Source organism: Ailuropoda melanoleuca, chromosome 5 (genome assembly GCF_002007445.2).
Source record: "Ailuropoda melanoleuca isolate Jingjing chromosome 5, ASM200744v2, whole genome shotgun sequence".
Taxonomy (NCBI): Eukaryota; Metazoa; Chordata; class Mammalia; order Carnivora; family Ursidae; genus Ailuropoda; species Ailuropoda melanoleuca.
In genome coordinates, this window is record NC_048222.1 from 55,690,339 (window position 1) to 55,711,405 (window position 21,067).

The window sequence follows — 21,067 nt, forward strand, 5'->3', positions numbered from 1 at the left end:
CAGCCTGTGCTCATAAAAGCAAGTACACTCCTCTGTATCACTGATTTAACCCATCCCTCTATCCGCTTCTCTTCTGGTAACCGTCACACTGTCCTCTATAATTAAGAGTCTGTTTCTTGGTTTCTCTCCCCCTTTGCTTGCTTGCTTTGTTTCTTAAATTCCACATATGAGTGAAACGTATGGTATCTGTCTTTCTTGACTTAGTTCACTTAGTATTACACTCTAGCCCCATCTACATCATGGCAAATAGCAAGATTTCATTCTTTTTTATGGCTGAATAATATTCCATTGTGTATATTTGTGTGTGCGCACACGCACACACATTTTTATCCGTTTATCGGTGATGGATGCATGGATGCTTGCGCTGCTTCCATAATTTGGCTGTTGTAAATAATGCTGCTATAAACATAGGGGTGCATGTATCCTTTTGAATTAGTGTTTTTGTATTTGGGTAGATACGTAGTAGTACCATTGCTGTATGGTAACTTGGTTTTCTACAGCAGTAGTTCTTTATAGGAGGTGAGTGGAGGCCACTATGGTACCTCTCTTTAACATGTTCTCCCGTTCTGTAGATGTGGGAACTGAGGTGGATATTTATCCTAAGTCATGATATTAATTATAGAACTGAACATTGGAATTAGGTCACTTACTCTCATGATAAAATTATTGGCTGTGCAGCCCTTCCGATTCCTGTATTCCTTTGTGTCTACAGCACTTACCATGTATCCGAACAGAGGAAAAAAATTTAAACAGTGCCTTCTTCCGATCTGCTGTAATAACAAACTGGAGCCTTGGTAGCTTATAAACAACAGAAATTTTATTTCTCACAATTCTGAAGGCTAGGAGGTCCATGATCAAGGTGCAAGCATGGTTGGGGTCTGGTGAGGACTGTCTTCCAGTTGCAGACTTCTCTGTTGTATCTTCACATGGAGGAAGGGGCACGGGAGCTCTCTCGGTTTCTTTTTATAAGGGCATAAATCTTAATGATCCTTCCTCATGACCCAGTCACCTCCCAAACATCCCACCTCCTGATACCATCACATTGGCCATTAGGAGTTCAACATACAAATTTGAGGGGTAGGGGAGAGACACATAAGCATTCATACCATAGCAAACAGTAGGGTGTTTGAATGATCTGAAAAATTGCCCTTACATCCTAACGGGCTTGTATGAACTCTTACATCTTTACCAATGTGATTACTCCATCTGTGCCTTCAGCCATTCCTTTCATACAGACTCTTAACTTCTCTCCCTTCCTTTATTGCTGTATGCATTTAGATACAGCCTGAACTTGACACCAGTCACTTCTTTCATGTTTACCTGTTGTCAGATCTTTCCACCATCTATCTCCTCTGTTTTTTTCCACAGGTCACAGCATATTTATGGAGGAAGGTGGGTAATTACGAAGATTTCTTGGCCATTATGAATTTATGCTGAACAGTTCCCAAGGGGCCCTTGCTAGTCTTGGCAATTATTTTATTAATCTCACATTTTTCTGTTTTCTCATATATCTTCTTCCTCTCCCTTTAAAGATGCCATTGATTTCTACTTAATTGAAAAAGCAAATAGAGTACAAGCTTGCACGTTTTTGTTTTTGTTTTTAAAGATTTTATTTATTTATTTGACAGAGACAGCCAGCGAGAGAGGGAACACAAGCAGGGGGAGTGAGAGGAAGAAGCAGGCTCATAGCAGAGGAGCCTGATGTGGGGCTCGAATCCCATAACGCCGGGATCACGCCCTGAGCCGAAGGCAGACGCTTAACCGCTGTGCCACCCAGGCGCCCCCTGCACGTTTTTTTTTTCATCGTCATCACAACGAATCTGTTTTATCTTATTTTGTGAACTGAATGGAAGAAAGGATTCTTTTGCTTTTCTAGGAATCGTCCTGCCACACTTACTTTTCCTCTTTGATCGTTGTCTGCAATGGTTGGGTAATAATAAATCATCATATTTAAATGGAAAAGTTTTTGTAATACATGTTTCTCTTTTATTATTTATGTCCATTCATCAGCACAATTCTTTAGGTTACTCTTTACTGCGTCTCAGTTTGTCCTGAGGTTCTGCAGTGCCTGTTATTTCTCATTCTCACTTTGGAGTCTCCTCTTCCAATCCATCCTGCAATGGCTGCCAGGATAATTTTCCTGAAACTGTTTTTGAACCCACTGCTTTTAAACCTGAACAGCTGGAGGAGAGAACATGTGCTATTGACCTTTGTGCTGTCCATCATGCCACACAAAGTGAATTGAACTTGTACCGAATAAATGTTTGAATGGATCACCGTTTGCTCAAAACATTGAATGACTTCCAACTGTGTGCAAAATAAAGTCCAAACTGCTTTCTCTCTTTCAAACCTTTTCATATTCTGCTTCTTCAACCTTATTTCAGTCTTGTTTCCTCTATAATATTACCATGCTCAGGCATAATTCCCTGTGTTCTTCCTTTTCCTTTTCCTTGATAGGCCTGTCACAGCGTATTCAGAAGTGTTTGCTTTATGCCAGCACTGTCCTAGTGGTGTTACAGTAATGAAAACAGAAGACAGTGTCTCTTTTCTTGGGGCTGACGTTCGGGATGAGGGGGGAGGAAATGCACAGTAAATAAATATCAGGTGGTAACGAGTGACATGAAAAGGAATAAAACTGGATAACGGGTTAGAGTGGTTGGAGGTGGTTGCTATTTTAGGTGGTCAGGGAAAGATCTCTGGGTGTCTTGGAATGAGGGAGTAAATGATGTTATATAAGTGAAGAGCTTTCTGGGCTGAAGAGACATGTTCAAGACCCTGAGGTGTAAATATGTTTGGCTTGTTCAAATAATTCCTAAGGCTTGTGTGCCTTGAGCAGAATGAATAAGGAGGAGTGATAGGTGAGATTAGAAAGGATGTGGGGAGCTAGACTATGCTCCAAATGTTGTCTCTCATTGAAGAAGCCTTCCTTGACTACATCATTTTGTTTGTTAGTTTAAGGGTTCTCTGAATCCATATAGCAGCAATGGAAGTAGCTTTCAAGTTATTTTTTTTATTGTGACCTACAGTAAAACATGTACTTTGCATCAATAACATATATACACGTTGTGTGTGTGTGTGTGTGTGTGTGTGTGTGTATGTGTATAACTGGAACTAAGGTTTCATGAAATAACTTAACCTTTACTACATTTAATATATGCTGATATTTTTTTAAATGTTGGGGTTAGCCCACTAAATGATTTCACAGTTAAAAACGTAATACTTTTCTACAGACTGCTTTTATTATAATCCACATATTCTTCTAGGTTGTGAAATATCTTCAGTTAAAGATCACGATTTCAATTATTTTGTGTATAGGTTTTTAGTGTTTACTGCTGAATAGAGAGGACTTGTTTAATTTGGCAAATAGCTATTGAGTGGGATACTAGAAACTGCTGAATACTAAATGCATAAGGATAAGATAAACTCAGCCTGACTTCCTGAGGCTTATAGGAGAGGAGAGCTTGTAAACAAATCCTTGTAACAGAGTGGAATACACATGTTGATGAAAATAGGTTCAGGGCACAATGAGAAAATAGAAATGATTAATTCTTTTTGCTGAAAAGGTCAGCAGGAGCTTGTTGGAGGAGGTAACTGAGTTTTGGAGGAAGAATGTGTATATGTGGTGAGGTAACTTGGGGCAAGGAGAAGACTTCTCAGGCAGAGTAACACATAAAGAAATGGTATCACAAAATGAATAGTACGTAGGGGTAATTATAGGTAACTATTGTTGGAGTATGAGTGCAAGTGGGAAGTGGTGAGTTGATGAGGCTTCAGTGAGGCACGGGCCAGATCCAAAAAGGTCCGAAATGCATTGTAGGAAGTTGCTACATGGGAAGTAGAGATACCATCTCTCAATAAGTCCAGTACAGCCAGTTTTTCCTCAAGTGATGAAATACATTGCTGTTTCCTCAGCTGTGCCTTAGAGGAAGTTGGCTTGCATTTATGGGCTATGTTGTACCAAAAAAAGTTTTTTTAAACATTAAACTTTGACCCACTGTGATGTTAAGTTTACTCTATAAGAAGCATTTGAGAGGGGCGGCTGGGTGGCTCAGTTGTTAAGCGTCTGCCTTCTGCTCAGGGCCTGATCCCAGGGTCCTGGGGTCAAGCCCCGCATCGGGCTCCCTGCTCTGCTGGGAGCCTGCTTCTTCCTCTCCCACTCCCGCTGCTTGTGTTCCCTCTCTTGCTGGCTGTCTCTCTCTTTCTGTCAAATAAATAAATAAAATCTTTGGAAAAAAAAAAAAAGGCATTTGAGAATTGAGATGTACTGAGGAAATGAGAGGTTCACATTTCAGGGTAATTCTGGCATTTATGTCTATGAAATAGAATGGTAAGGGGCCAACTATTTAAATTATTTTTCACTTCAAGTTAAATATACATCTGGTTAAGTTCTGTATTCTGTAGGTGATTGGAATACACGATTGTATGTTTTAGGAACATATTTTGACAAATTTGACCAAACCACAGGGTAAGACTTTATGACAATATTCAAAATATAGAAATCTCAAATAGACTGGGAGGAATATTTGCAACACATATAACAAATAAATATATATGATTCACTCCTACAAAGAAATAGTGACATAGAAAAACAAAGTGTACAAATAGGTAGTTTCAGGCAAGGAAACACAGGTGGCCAACAAATATTTGATACGTGATGCAATCTCATTAGTAATTTGAGAGATACATATTTTTTTTTTAAAGATTTTATTTATTTATTCGACAGAGATAGAGACAGCCAGCGAGAGAGGGAACACAAGCAGGGGGAGTGGGAGAGGAAGAAGCAGGCTCATAGCGGAGGAGCCTGATGTGAGGCTCGATCCCATAACGCCGGGATCACGCCCTGAGCCGAAGGCAGACGCTTAACAGCTGTGCCACCCAGGCGCCCCTGAGAGATACATATTAAAGCAGGAAGTTAATATAGGCAAAATTTTAAAAGCTTACTAATATTAAAATTGGCTATATTGTGAGGAAATAAAAACATTATAAACTGTTGTTGGGAGTATAAGTTGGTTTGGGGGTCTAAATTGATGTGGGCAGTTTGTTAGTATCTATTAATTTGAAATGGTATTCCCAGCAAATCTGCCTGTTTTCTGCACTAAAGGAACACTAGTATATGTGTGTAAGGAGGCACGTACAAGTATGTTCATTGCAGCAGTTTATAGTAGTAAGGAAAAACTGGAAAAATAAACTGGTCACAGTACTAAAATGACCAAGTAAATTTCTATATTCATGCTATGGAATAACATGTAATAATTTGAAGAAGTTAATATGACATATACTGAGTACTAAGTTGTAGAGCAGTATGTACAGTATGATACTATTTATATACATAAGGGAAAAAACCCAGAGCAATCCTGTGTTTTGGAGGGGCAGCTACGCATACATGCATGCAAATGCAAAGAATATGGTCTGGTAAGGTAATCCTGACCTGATAATAGTGCTTATCTCTTGGGTGCTGGATAGAGGATTGGGTTTTGGGAGTAGAGATAGGGAGGGATGATTAGAAGGAACTAGTTTTTTCAGTAATCTTTGGAATTTTAAAATTAGAATATTACAGTGTATATTTACAAATTCATTAAAATAATAACCATCAGTTGACAATAAGATGGACAATAGTTGGGGAAGGAAGGAAACCAGTTAAGCAGGTACTTTATTAATATGGGCATGAAAATGGCAGTGGTAAAGGCGGTGAGAAGAGGACTAATTTATAAATGACATAAGGATAATTTCACAATATGTATCAAAATTAGAACTGTACTTACTTTTGTCTCAGCAATCCTGCTTCAGGGAATTTATCCTATAGTTACATGAAATGAAATGATCCATTTACACAGTTGTTAGTTGCAGTGTTGTATATAATAGTAATAGTGTCCATCCATAATAAACTAAGACCTGTCTACACAATAGCATAGTAAGCAGTTATAGAGAAAATGAGGAAGCTGTCTATGAACTAATAGGAAAGATCTCCAGGATGTGTTAAGAAAAGCAAGTGGAGAACAGTGTATGTAGTAATGCTGTCTTTTGGTAATAATAGAAGTAGTGGAAGGATACCCGTGAAACTAGCAAAGGTGATTACTTGTGTCTGGGGGGAGTGGTAATAGTACAAATGCTTCCACTGAGACTTCTCAGTGTATACATTTCTGGGTTTGGATTTTTTTTTCCCCAAAGATTTTATTTATTTATTTGACAGAGAGAGACAGCCAGCAAGAGAGGGAACACAAGCAGGGGGAGTGGGAGAGGAAGAAGCAGGCTCCCAGCAGAGCAGGGCGGGGCTGGATCCCAGGACCCTGGGATCAGGCCCTGACCCAAAGGCAGACGCTTAAGACTGAGCCACCCAGGCGCCCTGGGGTTTGGATTTTTGAGCTATATAAAACTATTGCCTGTTAAGAAAAAATAATTTAAGAGAAAAAGAGATGCCAAGTAGACCTTACAGTATTTGATGACCAACTGTGTGTAAAGACATGAGGGAGAGGAAGAAGTTAAGGATAACTAAGATTTCTAATTTGGGAGGTAAAAAGGGTGGTAGCAACATCAGGGAGGTATAGGAGGAAGATTAAGTTTTGGCAGGTACGTGGGAAGTTCTAGACATGCTAATTGATGAATACTTAGTCCTCCTTAGTTTAGTGTTTGTGTGTGTATGTCTATGTGTGTGTAGTTTATGTGCCTTAGATATGGAACTTGAATTTATTCATTAAGATTTTATTTATTAGAGCACGAGTGAGGTGTAGAAGGAGAGGGAGAAGCAGACTCCCCACTGAGCAGGGAGCCTGACATGGGGCTCAATCCCAAGCCCCTGGCACCCTGGAACTTGAGCTTTTTTAAACATGAATATTAAATAGTCATCAATAGGGGTGCCTAAATGGCTCAGTCACTTAAGTGTCTGCTTTCTGTTTGGATCATGATCCTAAGGTCCTGGGATCAAGCCCCACATTGGGCTCTCTGATCAGTGGGGAGTCTGCTTCTCTGTCTCCTTCTGCCCCTCCTCCCCATGTGCATGCTTTCCCTCTCTCTCTCTCTCTCAAATAAATAAATAAATAAATGATAAATAGTCATCAGTAAATATTTTTTATCCCACTTTACAGCCATTTATATTCTTGGTTTTATGGAGAACAGCTTTGTAATGACGTCATAATTTTACCATTAAATAGGGACATTGGTATACACAGATAGAATGTAGATAGAGAAATAGAGTGTATATTGATAAATACATAGCTTAGATGGGGATTAGGAACTTAATTTATTAGCATGGTTCCGATTTAGTTACATCTTTTGGTACCTGAGATTCAAAAAAATAAAAATTGCTTTGTATATGGATGTGATCTTTAGAGTAGCTGAGATGATACTGTAATATTTAAAACAATATTAAAACTGGTTTAGAGAAGTTTATAGTAGAGCATGAAAATTATTTTTTATATAGCACATTTGGGAGTAACTGTATATTATACAAGACAAGGAAGTTTACCCTAATGGAGAAAAGGAGTCCCAGCATTCTGGGTGCTGCCTAAAACAAGCTCTTGCTCTGTAGTTAGGGATTTAAAATTTATCTGAACGAGTTTTATTTCAGAATCTGATTTTGAGGCATTAATTTGTCCACACAACTTTTACCTGATTTTTATTTGGCTAGAGTAAAAAAAAAAAAAAAAAAAAAAAAAAGGGAGGGGGGAGCACAGATAAAGTACATACATGCCAGGACTTGCAGATGAATTTAGTAAATCTTTTCTAGGTTTATGTTAATAAGGATTTGGGTGTGGAATAGCAATAAAATAAAGCTGTTAAGTAATTCTTGCTTGAGATTTAAAATTTTAGCCATTTTATATCTGAAGAGAAGACATTTTGCTGGCCATAGCTTTCTTTAAAAAATTACAGTAATGTTACATATATAATCCTGTAACAGTTGGTGATGGTCTTGCTTTAGTGAGGGTGAAACTGTTTTGTCACCTCTGACCTATGCTTACCCATTTACCCACCACTACTGCAGTCCTCTGGTGCTTTGGGAAACATAATTTGAGAAATGCTGGTTTGGGGTGGGCTACGGTTAGGGCTTAGGTAGATTCTTACCTCTTGTATATCTTTGTTTTGTCCAGTTGAGTGAAAGGATGGTAATAGCACAGTGTATAGAAATTAAGAAGCATTAGTGGTTCTCAATCAGGGATATTTTACCCCAGAGGATATTCAGCAGTATTTAGAGACATTTTTTTTAATGTCATAAAATGGGGGACAGGATGGTGCCCCTGGCATCTAATGGGTAGAGACCAGGGATGCTGCCAAATATCCTACAATGCATAGAAAAATCTCCTACAACAAAGAACTGTCAGGCCCAATATGCCGGTAGTACTGAGGTAGAGAAATCTCTAGTTAGTTGAATACCAACTATGTGTGCAGCAGTGTTATAAAGAACTTATGGGTGTAACTGGCACTAAAAGAAAACCTTGTCTATACCTATGAGAAACTTATAACCTAGCTAAGGCATCTCAAACTTAGTTAGTCTGTGACTAAACTCTTAACACCTGACCCACCTATCCCACTTTGCCCTCTTCATTTTGGCAAATAATCCCACTTTTCACCAAGTTTTTCAGGCCGAAAACCTAGATGTCATCTCTGATTCCTCTTTTTCTTATACACTGATATCTAATACATAGGTAAGTTCTGTTAGCTCAACTTAAAAATAGATGTTACATCTGGGTAATGGTGGGCTAGATTATTTAGACCAGTCCTCTTTTTGAAAAGAATTGGAAAATGTTGGATAAGATCTATAAATACCACCTTAAGAGTTTTGAAGAACTGGAAGAATAAGGGAATCTGGTAAGTCAAATTCTGAAAGAGAGCCTAAACCAAGAGAGGTTAACAGAATATCTGGAGAACTGAAGCCACTGTTGGCCTGAGTATGTTTACAGATTTCAAGAAATTTAGGTTTCTTTTCATCACACTGTGGGGAGAGGTGGACAGAAACCAAGATTCAAAGCCTACCCAACCCTATCTCTTGAAGTTTTACAAGAGATCCTTCCTAATTAGGCTTAGACTCCATATGTTTACACCTGTGGGAGAAGGATAAATCAGAGCTAATCCCTGTTCCCCTTTCATTGCTTACTTTTCAGCTAAATATCAAGGGACTTCAGGCAAGTTGTCTTGGCGCTGAGCAGAGCAGGAGAAAAAGAGAAAAGAAATAAGTCTCTATAAAGTTGTGGCCATAGCCTAGCAAGGTAAGGGACATTTAAACCATGACTTAATTTAGGGCAGTCCCTGATTTGTAGTGTTCCTTAGGTTCTTGGCAGAAGCAAATGCAAATGTTCCCTGGAAGAATACTACTTCATTTTAAATGTCTCTACAAATAATTTTTTAAGGACACTGACCAGCACACAGTCAAAGATAAGCTGGCGTACAAGCAGAAAAGGAAACATGAACAGAAACAACAGCAGAAACAGATATTCATAAGCATCATATATTAGAATTAGAAGATATATGATAAAACAACCATGCTTACTGTATTCACGGAAATAAATGACAAATTCGAAGATAGGAAACATGAAACTATTAAAAAAAAAAAGTGGCATCGTAGAGTTGAACACACCAAACCCAACTGCTGGAAATAAAAAAATATGATGATTGAATTAAAAACTTAATGCAATTTACAGCGGATTGCATATCAGAAAAATTATTGAACTGGAATATAGATCAGACAATTATCCAGGATGTAACTTGGAGGCAAAAAGATGGAAAATATAAAAGACAGTGTAAGAGATATGGAAGCTAGAGTAAGAATGTCTTAATTGGAATTCCAAAAGAAGAGGAGAGAGAAAGGGGGCATTTAAAAGTATCTGGAGAAAAAGAAGATATCCCCCAAAGGAGTGAGAATTAGACAAACGAGTGACTTTTTTTTTTTTTTAAGATTTTATTTATTCGACAGAGATAGAGACAGCCAGCGAGAGAGGGAACACAAGCAGGGGGAGTGGGAGAGGAAGAAGCAGGCTCATAGCAGAGGAGCCTGACGTGGGGCTCGATCCCGTAACGCCGGGATCACGCCCTGAGCCAAAGGCAGACGCTTAACCGCTGTGCCACCCAGGCGCCCCAACGAGTGACTTTTCAACAGCAGCAATGGAAGTCAGAACATAGTAAAATGATGCCTGCCAATATGAAATGAAAAAACCTTGCCAACCTAGAGGTTTATGTCAGTGAAAATATCTTTAAAGAATGATGGTGGGGATGCCTGAGTGGCTCAGTCAGTTAAGCAACTACCCCTGGCGAGGGTCATGATCCCAGGGTCCTGGAATTGAGCCCCACATCAGGCTCTCTGCTCAGCGAGTCTGCTTCTCCCTCTCCAGAGCTCTGTCATCTCTCTCACTTTTACTTTCTCTCAAATAAATAAAATCTTTAAAAAGAAAAAAAGAATGATGGTGAAATAAAGATGTTTTGGAGAAAAACAGACTGTCACCAGCATCTCACTCATTAAAGATATTTTAAACCAACACTGTTCAGTAGAAGTTTCTGTGATGATGGAAATATTCTTTATCTGTGCTGTCCAGTATTGTTGTCATAAGCCACATAAGGCTTTTGAGCACTTGAAATGTGGCTAGTGTGATTGAGGTACTGAAGTTTTAATTAAATTTAAATAGCCACATGCACCACATTAGTGCAGTTCTATAGGATATACTTTGGGCAGAATGAAATCGATTACCGCATGGGAGGAAAGAAATGTACGAAGGGCTGAAAAGTAAAGAAAGTTTATACATATGTGGAAAATGAAAGTGAATCTTGACTGCATACAACAGTAAGAATGTCTAATGGATTAAAGACAAGGCAATAGCAGAAGGGGACTAAGTGGGGTTCTAGGTTCTGAAGTCTTTGTATTGTCTAGAAGGGGGGTAAGTTTAAAAAAACCTTTTTTATGGAAAACTTTAAATATGTAAAAGCAAAGAAGAGTATAATGAACTCCCGTGTATTCATTACCCAGTTTCAGCAATGATCAACTCAAGACTACAGTGGTTTCTTACATATTCCTCATTATTTTAAAACAGATCTCAAGTATCAATTATTTAATCCATAAATATATTGTTTTTATCTCAAAAATATATAAACTTAAACTCTAATACAACTATATCCAGAAAAATAAACTTAATTCCTTAATATCATTATATATTTAGGCAGCATTCACTTTTCCTTAATTATCTGCAAAATGACTTTTTTTTTTTTTAATGCAACATTCCCCTTTATCGAAATGTCTTACGGAAAAAAAAAAAAAAAAAAAGGAAGTACTGAACATCTAACAACTGGGAACTTTCTCAGGTATTTCCTTAACTATCCGAAACAATTTAAAAAAAAATTTTTTTTTTTTTTAGGGCAGTTTTAGGTTCACAGCAAACTTGAGGGGAAAGTACAGAGATTTCCCATACACCATCTGCCCTCATACATGCATAACCTCCCCCATCATCGGTATCCTCCACCAGAGTGGTACATTTGTTACAATTGATGAACCTACACTGGCATGGCGTATCATAATCACCCAAAGTCTATGGTTTATATTATGATTCATTATTGGTGTACATTCTCTGAATTTGGGCAAATATATAACGACATGTGTCCATCATTATGGTATCATACCAAGTATTTTCACTGCCCTAAAAAAAAAGCTTTTAAAAAATTTACATTTNACACCATCTGCCCTCATACATGCATAACCTCCCCCATCATCGGTATCCTCCACCAGAGTGGTACATTTGTTACAATTGATGAACCTACACTGGCATGGCGTATCATAATCACCCAAAGTCTATGGTTTATATTATGATTCATTATTGGTGTACATTCTCTGAATTTGGGCAAATATATAACGACATGTGTCCATCATTATGGTATCATACCAAGTATTTTCACTGCCCTAAAAAAAAAGCTTTTAAAAAATTTACATTTAGGGGCGCCTGGGTGGCGCAGCGGTTAAGCGTCTGCCTTCGGCTCAGGGCGTGATCCCGGTGTTATGGGATCGAGCCCCACATCAGGCTCTTCCGCTATGAGCCTGCTTCTTCCTCTCCCACTCCCCCTGCTTGTGTTCCCTCTTTCCCTGGCTGTCTCTATCTCTGTCGAATAAAAATAAAAAAATCTTTAAAAAAAAAAAATAAAATAAAAATAAAAAATTTACATTTAGTTTCTTCAAATTGGAATCAAAACAGGGTCCACGTATTGTCGTTGGTTGATGCTTGCTTAGGTCTTTTAAAACAAGATTTTGATTAACTTTAGACTTTAATGCATGGTATAATTTCTAGGGAACAACTATAAGAACAAAAATAAGAGAATATAACTTCCAAATCAATAAAAGAAATAGTAAAATATTAAAAAAGAATCAGTACGGAAGAATGCAAGAGAGAAAAGAACTTGAACAGGTAACGAATAGAGAGCACAAAATTAGATGCTAGATTTAATCTTAAATATATAATAATTAAAGATAAAAAGTCTAAATGATTATGTAGGTATCATCTTAGCCTAAGGCACTATCAGCTCTTGCCTGGAATAATTTTATTAGTATTCCTGCCTTAATTCTTGCTTTCCTCTATGGACTACCTATATAAAACAGGAGTAGTTTTTAAAAAATATGAATCAGGGGCGCCTGGGTGGCATAGCGGTTAGGCTCAGGGCGTGATCCCGGCGTTGTGGGATCGAGCCCCACCCACATCAGGCTCCTCTGCTATGAGCCTGCTTCTTCCTCTCCCACTCCCCCTGCTTGTGTTCCCTCTCTCGCTGGCTGTCTCTATCTCTGTCAAATAAATGAATAAAAAAAATAAAAAAAAATCTTAAAAAATATGAATCAGCTCTTTCTACCACCTTTCCATACTGGTGCACATGAATGTCCTGTCAGATTCTCTCAAGAGCATTAACAATGCCAAAAAGAGAGGCAAACACCAGGTTCTTATTAGGCCATGCTCCAAGTCATTGTCCGGTTTCTGACTGTGATGATGAAGCATGGTTACATGGGTGAATTGGAAATCATTGATGATGACAGAACTGGGAAAATTGTTGTGAGCCTCATGGGTGGATTAAACAAGTGTGAAGTGATCAGCCCCAGATTTGATGTGCAACTCAGAGATCTAGAAAAATGGCAGAAGAATTTGCTCCCATCCTGCCAGTGTAGTTTCATTGTACTAAGCTGGCATCATGGACCACAAAGAAGCAAGACGAAAACATGCAGGTGGGAAAATCCTGGGATTCTTTTTCTAGGGATGTAATACATGTGTGCAAATAAAATGCCTCAATGGACAAAATATACATACACACACACACATATATGTATATAAATCATATTGCAACACTCTCCTGTTTAAAACATTCCAACAACTTCCTAGTAAACTCAATAAAATCCATACTTCTTACTAGTGCCAAAAGGCCCATTCCTGCTCTGTGATTGCATATCCTGCTATCCTTTTTCCCTCTAGCCCAGGGCCCTTGTATTGCTGTTCCATCTCCCTGGATCACCAGGAACAGTCAGAATTCTTAGTTCTTAAAAACAAACAAACCCAACAACAACTTAGTTCTAAAAACTGGAAACCTCGTCTGGTTAATTTAGTAGAAAATACATTGTCACAAGAAGAAACCACTAACCACTGCTGTCATTGGAATCTGCTTCCATTCTTGCCATAACAGATTCTGTATACTTCCTGCTTTTTTATGCATTATCTTCTAAATTAGATTCCAGCATGGATGCTTCTTTGTTGGAAGGAGGTCATAAGACTGTACCTAGCTGCATGGGAGACTGGGAAAGCAAGTACTTAGCTTATGCTGAGCAGCCAAAAGAGTGATCTGTCCTTCATGGTGTTTTTCTCTGGAATCCTTCCTTGCTCTCCTTCCTCCCTTAATTCACAGTTCTACTTAAATGTCCTCTCCTCAAAGAGGCCTTTCCTTAGACTTTGTCTAAAGTGACAGTTCCCCATCTCTAATCCAGTATTCTCTCTTTTCTTAACCTGTCCTACATTTTCTTCATAGCATTTATCCTTACCAATTGATTGATTGATGATTGTTATGCTCCCCCAAGAACACAAGATCTGTGAGGGTAGGGACTTGTCTTTGTTCACTTTCTGTTGACACATATATGCTCAGTAAACATTTGTTTAATGACTGAAGGGGAAACATAGGGAAACATAGATCTGCCATAGATTATGAGAAAGTTTAAAGGGAAGCATTATAGAAGAAATAGCTCATTTAAGGAAGGCTTATTGGAGAAGAGAAATTTTTAAAATGGGCTTTGATTGAGGTATCAGATTTGGAGAGAAGATATATAGCAATCTAAATTGGGCAAATAGCACAAGGGAAGAAGGAATTGGGTCTGGAATAAGGTGAGCACATATTGAATAAGGAAGAATTGTTTAGAATCTGATGGCTGTTGGGGTCCCTTATGAAGTGGAAGTTGAGAAAAATGGACGAGGTGAAGGTGTGAGGTTGGAGCAGTTGATAGATGGCCTTGAACTGTAAGGTGGTCTTTTGATTGATAGAGAGTAAAAGATTACTAGTGTTTTTTTTTTAATTAAAAATAAACTATGGTATTTTCATATAGTACTCTGCGGGTATAAAACAGAATGAGGTAAATCTCTATGGGGAAATTTCTAGGATATATATTTAAAAAAAAAAGCAAAGTGCAGAACAGTGTATGTAGTATGCTTTTTTGGTGTAAGAAATGCGTGCGTGGGAATAAGAATACGTACACTAATTTGTTTCTGTTGCAAAAAAGAAAAACTGAGAAGACAGACCAGAAACTAATAAAATGATTGCCTTGTGGTTGAGGGGAGAGGGTGAGTGGGAAAGGTGTGAAGGAAACAGGAATGGAAATGTGATTTCTGAGTTTATTTAGTTTTGACTTTCAAATTATGTAAATATTTCACACATTCAAAAGTTACAGTTAAATGAAAATAAAAATCTAAAATTGAGAACAAATGAACCTATGCGTATATCAGAAACCTATGTGTATATCAGAATAGTCACTTAAATACATGGAGGAAAACACAATCTCAAGTGACTTTTGAGCTCAATATCAAATGGCATATATGCTAAGGACAAAAAGAACTGAAAGAAATCCTAAACTTGATTCATTCTGTTACTAGTTGTAATATTGATATTTCTATTTTGATATCATTTGATATGTGTTGTAGGTTAAAGCCAGTAGGTTTTTATGCTTATATATTAGAAACCAATAGGAATACAAGTATGAAATCAAAGAAGCTAAGCAAAAAGAATATTTATAATGATGAACTTGAATTATAGATGTCAGTTTGAGTTCAGGATTTAATATATATATTTCTTAATTCCATCCAAATATATCTTTCTTTCTTAGCTCTGTCCACTGAAAGGAGCTAGAAATGGTATGTTACTTTGGTAGATGCGAGTATTTGCATTACCCCAGTTTTGGTCTTTAAATACTTCCATTTAGAATCCAGGGCTCCTCGAAGAAATGACTGATTCCAGGACTGGGGCAGGGAACATACCTAGTGAACCTGGAACATCTTGTGCCAGAAGCAAGAAAGCTTTCAAAGACACAACAAAAGCCTACCTGAAGAGGCTCTTGTTGGCCAAAATTGGGACGGTTTGAACATAAAAGAGAATAAGGAGAGTAATTTGAAACAATATACGACAATAAAAAAACCAGACAAATGGAGATGGCTGTTAACACCTATCCTTTACTCTGAAAACTGGTAATTTAACATTTGAACTGCTTTTTTAGTAGAAATGTATTACAGTTAGTGAGGAATGCCAGATAATAAATATAGAAAGAATTATAGAATTAGTCACAATTTGTTACCTCCTTTTATAAAATATTTGACTTGGGCCAGGATCATTAATGGGTGATAAAATTGTTAGGCAAAAGGTTCATTGGGAATTGGGTATTTGCATGGTGCCAAAATACTTCACAGAGTACTAGTTGGTCTCAAAACAATAAAACTTTACAGTGGAAGGATCAGGATATTAACCAGCCTAGTTATTAATCTTAGTATCACTAAAAATGAACCAAAAAAATGTGCTTCCTGATGTGATCCAATATCAAGTATAGTGTATCAACCGAAGGTTTTTTGTACCAAATTTAAAATCTAAATTTAGTCAAATTTTACAGACTAACTTTCAGTTATAAGAAATATGGGAGATGAAAGAAATTAAGTACTACCTTTGAGGAAGCAACCAGAAAGAATGCAGAATGTGAGATACAGATGAATTGGCCATTTAATGTCATGGGAGAGGAAAACAAGGGTGGGGTGGGGGGAGGAAGGGAAATTGTCCTAGAATATAATTAATCTAGAGATATAACAACCAAGTGCAGCATGTGCCAGCTGTAAAGTACATCTTTTTTAGAAAGGAGTAGGATGAAGCAAGATGGCCAACTTTTAATTTAGAATGTGGGTGATGGGCATATGGGTGTGTGTGTTTGCGTATATACACATCTATTCATTTATATGCATACACATACACTTTTCTATATTTGAAAGATTCTATAATAACTTAAAAATATTTTTCTGTTGATGGACACTTCGGTTGTTTGTAGTTTCTTTTTTTTTTCTATTACAAATAATGTTTCTGTAAATGTTCCTATACGTGTTTGCTCTCCTTGTGTGTGTGTTAAGGAGATATGGCAGCTTCCTAGTAGTGGAATCCCTGGATCAGAGGGTAGGCATTACCTTCAGCTCTACTAGATATTGATAAATTGTTCTTTAAATGGTCATACTGAGGAGGATTTTATACAGGGGAATTATGAGGTGTATGTCTTCTCTACTAGGTGATGAATTCTTTGAGAATAGGGACCATGTAGAGACTTATATATAAATGTTTGAGTTGAATGAAATTGTATTTTAGTGGGAATGCATGGCAGTAGGATGGAGAAATTAGAGTTAGGTCAACCAAAAGGTTATTGTGATGTTTAAGGTATGAGGCAATGAATGTGTAAGACTAGAGGTAGTGGAGAGGAAGGGATGAATATGAGAAAGTTTGGAGAGAAAGGATCTAAGTGTATGTGTTCTTATTGTTGGGGAGGGTATTGAAGATTCACTGTTGTGGCTTATAACACCCAGTAGTTTGTTGGCTCCATTTTATAGTAAGTGGGTAAGTTATGCTTCCCTATTAATTCAAAATCATCTAATGGCCTAGTTCCAGTAGAGTTCTAGCCTTGTCTTCATCTTCATCTTCTGCTTGTACTCTTTCTTAAGCCTCAGTCTCTTCCCGGGATAAATCTTTGTGATTAGAAGAGACTAATAGTTGAATGGGATAAAGGGGCAGGGGGTTGCAAAGAAGAGAAGAATTTATGTAGTAGTATGGGTAGAATTTATGGGTAGCTTCATTCCCAAGTGAGTTTGTGAAGTCTTCCAAAGCCAAAAGATATCTTCCTTTAGTTTTTAAAGGGAAAGTCTATCCAGTGTTATAACAGGGATAGTTCGTCAGATGCAGTTTTTCTTAGAGAATGTCCTATATCTTATTTTCGAATGTTGCAACTTTTTGTAAATTCTAAAGTTGGTGCCTTCAAGAAGTTTTTGTTTTTGTTTTTTTAAAGATTTTATTTATTAATTTGACAGAACACAAGAAGGGGGAGCAGCAGACAGAGGGAGAAGCAGGCCTCCCACGGAGCAGGGAGCCTGATGTGGAGGTTGATCCTAGGACGCTTGGATCATGACCTGAGCTGAAGGCAGAAGCTTAACCAACTGAGCCACCCGGGTCCCCCAAGAAGTTTCGATTAATGGTTCTAGAATAGCTCTGTCCAACAGAACTATAATGTGAGCCGTGAATTTAAAGTTTTATAGTAGCCACATTAAAAAAAAAGAAACAGGTGAAATTAATTTTAATAACATTTTATTTAATCCTGTATATCCAAAATATTACCATTTTAACATGTAGTTGACATCAGAGTTATTAATAAGATATTTTACATTCTTTTTTGGTACTGGTGTGTTACATTTAAAGCACAGCTCCATTTGGTCTGCCCAAATGCCTAGTAGCATTATGGCTAGTGGCTACTATAGTGGACAGCTCAGATCTAGAACATACTCAGTTGAAACCTTTGAATTCGTGTTGGTACTGATTTGACCCATGGTCATTGAGGGTGGCCATGAGCTGATCTTGCTTCATAGACCGGTTGCTGGTTATTAGATAAATTCTGGTTTCCTGTTCACATTTTTTATACTAACATGGCAGGTGCAAGAGTGATTTTGAGGGTCCCAGGCAAAGCCATAATCCAGATTTACTGGTTATGTTCACAGTTTTCCCTTTTGCCTCAGAAAACATAGAACTGACCCCAGGTTTTTTTGGATCAAATCTGACGATTTGAGTTCCTGCCAAAGAAAAGAATATTCAGGTGAGTTCCAGTCTCATTCATTTGTAAGGACTTCAGTTACAACAAGGCTGACAGGAATTCAGTGGACATTTTATTAATTGTGACATTTCGTAGAATTTGTGAAGCTGTCACCTTAATTTGCATTTAAAAAGTCAAATGTTATATGACTGTTGGTTATCCCAGGTATTTCTGGGGTTTCTGCTGTGTGTCTAATGTTTATTCAATCAATGTTTGTTGAACCATTTACCAGGCACCATAGTTCAGGCACAGTGACAACACGTAGCCAAGTAAACAGGCACATGTAGTGTGCTCTGATAAATGCAGTGATGGAGAGAAACTTAAGATGCTAGAAGAATACACGGGAAGGACTCTTCATTTAAATTAGGGGGGGATCAGGGAAGGCTTCTCTGAGGAGATAAGCTGAACTCTGAAGAACAGGTAGGAATAAATATGGCAAAAGTGGGCATGGAGAACAGAACATCCTTCCTGGCAGAGGGAATGTTTTGTATAGATGCCCAAAGGTGAGAAAAAGAGCTCAGTACAGCCTGTTTTCTGGAGTATAATGTGAGAGGTGGTGAGTGGTATAAATAGAGAGATGGCAACAGATGCCAAATGTGAAAGGCCTTGAATCTAATGGCAAAGAGTTTGACTTTATCTGAGGTAACTGACAAGGGGCATGATTTCTGTTTTAAGATTGACTAAAAAGTTTGGTAGCAGAATGGAGAATAAATTAGAGGAAGGCAAGACTGTGAGGCATAGACACTAGAGGTGCTCTAGGAAAGAAAGGATGGAGGGATGAACAGAGTTTGTGGCAGAGGAGAAAATACTGTCAACATTTATTTATTTATTTAAAAGATTTTATTTATTCATGAGAGACAGAGACAGAGGCAAAGGCAGAAGCAGGATCCCTGCGGAGCAGGGAGTCCGACACAGGGCTCGATCCCAAGACTCCAGGATCACGATCTGAGCTGAAGGCAGATGCTTAACCGATTGAGCCCCTGTTTATTTATTTTTAAGAGAGAGAGAGAGAACGCACACGCGCGCACTTGAGCATGCACAAGCAGTGGGGTGGGGCAGAGGGGAGAGGGAGAAGCAGACTCCCTGTTGTGCAGGGAGCTGGATGCAGGGCTTGATGTTGGGCTTGATCTCAGGACCTTGGGATCAGGACCTGAGCCGAAGGCAGACTCTTGACTGAGCCACCCAGGTGCCCCGAACATATATTTACTGAAGGCCTACTCTCTGTCATTGGAAAGAGGTAGAAGGATTTAAGAGACATTTAGGAGATAAAAGTGACAGGTCTTGACTGATTGGAGTTGAGGTGGGTGGAAGAAGCGGTCCAGGATGATTCCAAAGTTTCTGAACCATGGAACAAGCCACTACTTAGACAATTTGACTTTTGAAGTGCCTTGGCTCTACTGGTAGAGGTATCTATCCAGTTGAATGTTAGGGTCTAGTGCTTGGAGGGAGGCCTGGACTGAAGATAGATTTGAAAATCATCAGGTAATCATGGCTAAGAAAGATAAACTTGCTAGAAGAGAGAATGTAGGGAAAGAAAAAGAGGGCTGAAAAATGAAACACTGAGGGACTGCTGATATTTAAGGGAAAGTATTACACTATAGAAATAGGAAAAGGGATCCAGTTGAAAGACACGTAAGCTACCATCTTGCCTCCAAGCATTTTATAATTTAAGACCCATAAACATGAATCATTTGGTGACCAGTGCAAATCAGAGTCTAATTTGGTGCTAAGTTTCATTGTACCACCTCTTGTGTATTATGTGAAATGAAGCTAGGTATGTAGAGGTAGTGGTTAGTGTTTAGGCCAGAGAGTAGCACTGGTAGTGCATGCATTCAGTAGGGGACATCTAGCCACTGGGAGGACTCAGACCACAGGGTTTAGCATAGTGATTGTGAGTATGGACCCTGGATCCAGACCACCTTGGTTCAAATCTCCACTATCAGTATGACCTTGGGCAGTATAACCTTCTGTGCCTCAGTTTTCTCAACTATTCAATGATGGTGATAGTAATTCTGCCTTGATGTTGTTGTGAGATTGAATGAGTTAGTATGTGTAAATTCTTAGACTGTATCTGGCACAGTCTTTCTCCTGTTCTTTGTTGTCTCTCTTTGCGCGCGCGCACACACACACGGCTATGTTATACCCTACTATATTATACCCACTGTATATGTATTGTAGTGTTATGTAAATGTTAGAAATTATCATCATTTAATAATTGGTGAGTCAAATGATGGCTCTTGTTTTGAACAGGTAGGTATGCCCCAGAGAAGGAAAAGTTTCCCAGAGGAGGAATATTCCTTCTATGAAACTTAATGTGAAAACACATGGTTTTAAGCAGGCTTTCATTGGTAAAGTGGGTGAAAAAATGATATGAGAATCCCCATTCCCCCTGATTCCCAGGTGGATGCAAAGAATGCCCTCTTAATAGAAAGCTTTTTTTTTTTTTTTAAAGGATTTTATTTATTTGACAGAGATAGAGACAGCCAGAGAGGGGGAACACAAGCAGGGGGAGTGGGAGAGGAAGAAGCAGGCTCATAGCGGAGGAGCCTGATGTGGGGCTCGATCCCACAACACTGGGATCACGCCCTGAGCCGAAGGCAGACGCTTAACCGCTGTGCCACCCAGGCGCCCCAATACAAAGCTTTAAAGATGTGAAAACAGTTGTGTGTGGTGCTCTCCCTGTGTGGTAGTGGGATTTCCTCAGGTCACATTTTCTTAAAGTTATTCTGGAAGGAAATGTTTTATCAGCTTTGTGAGTATGAGTTC

General features: G+C 38.4%; 1 protein-coding gene and 1 pseudogene across 6 annotated transcripts in view; both read left to right on the plus strand.

The window, feature by feature from the left end:
• The window catches only part of GABPB1 (GA binding protein transcription factor subunit beta 1), a 67,072-nt gene that overhangs the window by 6,688 nt on the left and 39,317 nt on the right, over window positions 1–21,067 (plus strand). The window contains exon 2 of one of the 6 annotated variants that reach the window (XM_019800936.2): window positions 9,096–9,200. The exons of the other annotated variants lie outside the window; for them this stretch is intronic. The gene's annotated coding sequence lies outside the window, so the exon portion shown is untranslated. The remainder of the gene's footprint in view (window positions 1–9,095; window positions 9,201–21,067) is intronic. 6 annotated transcript variants of the gene reach the window in all.
• Window positions 12,809–20,826, plus strand: LOC117802372 (annotated as a pseudogene).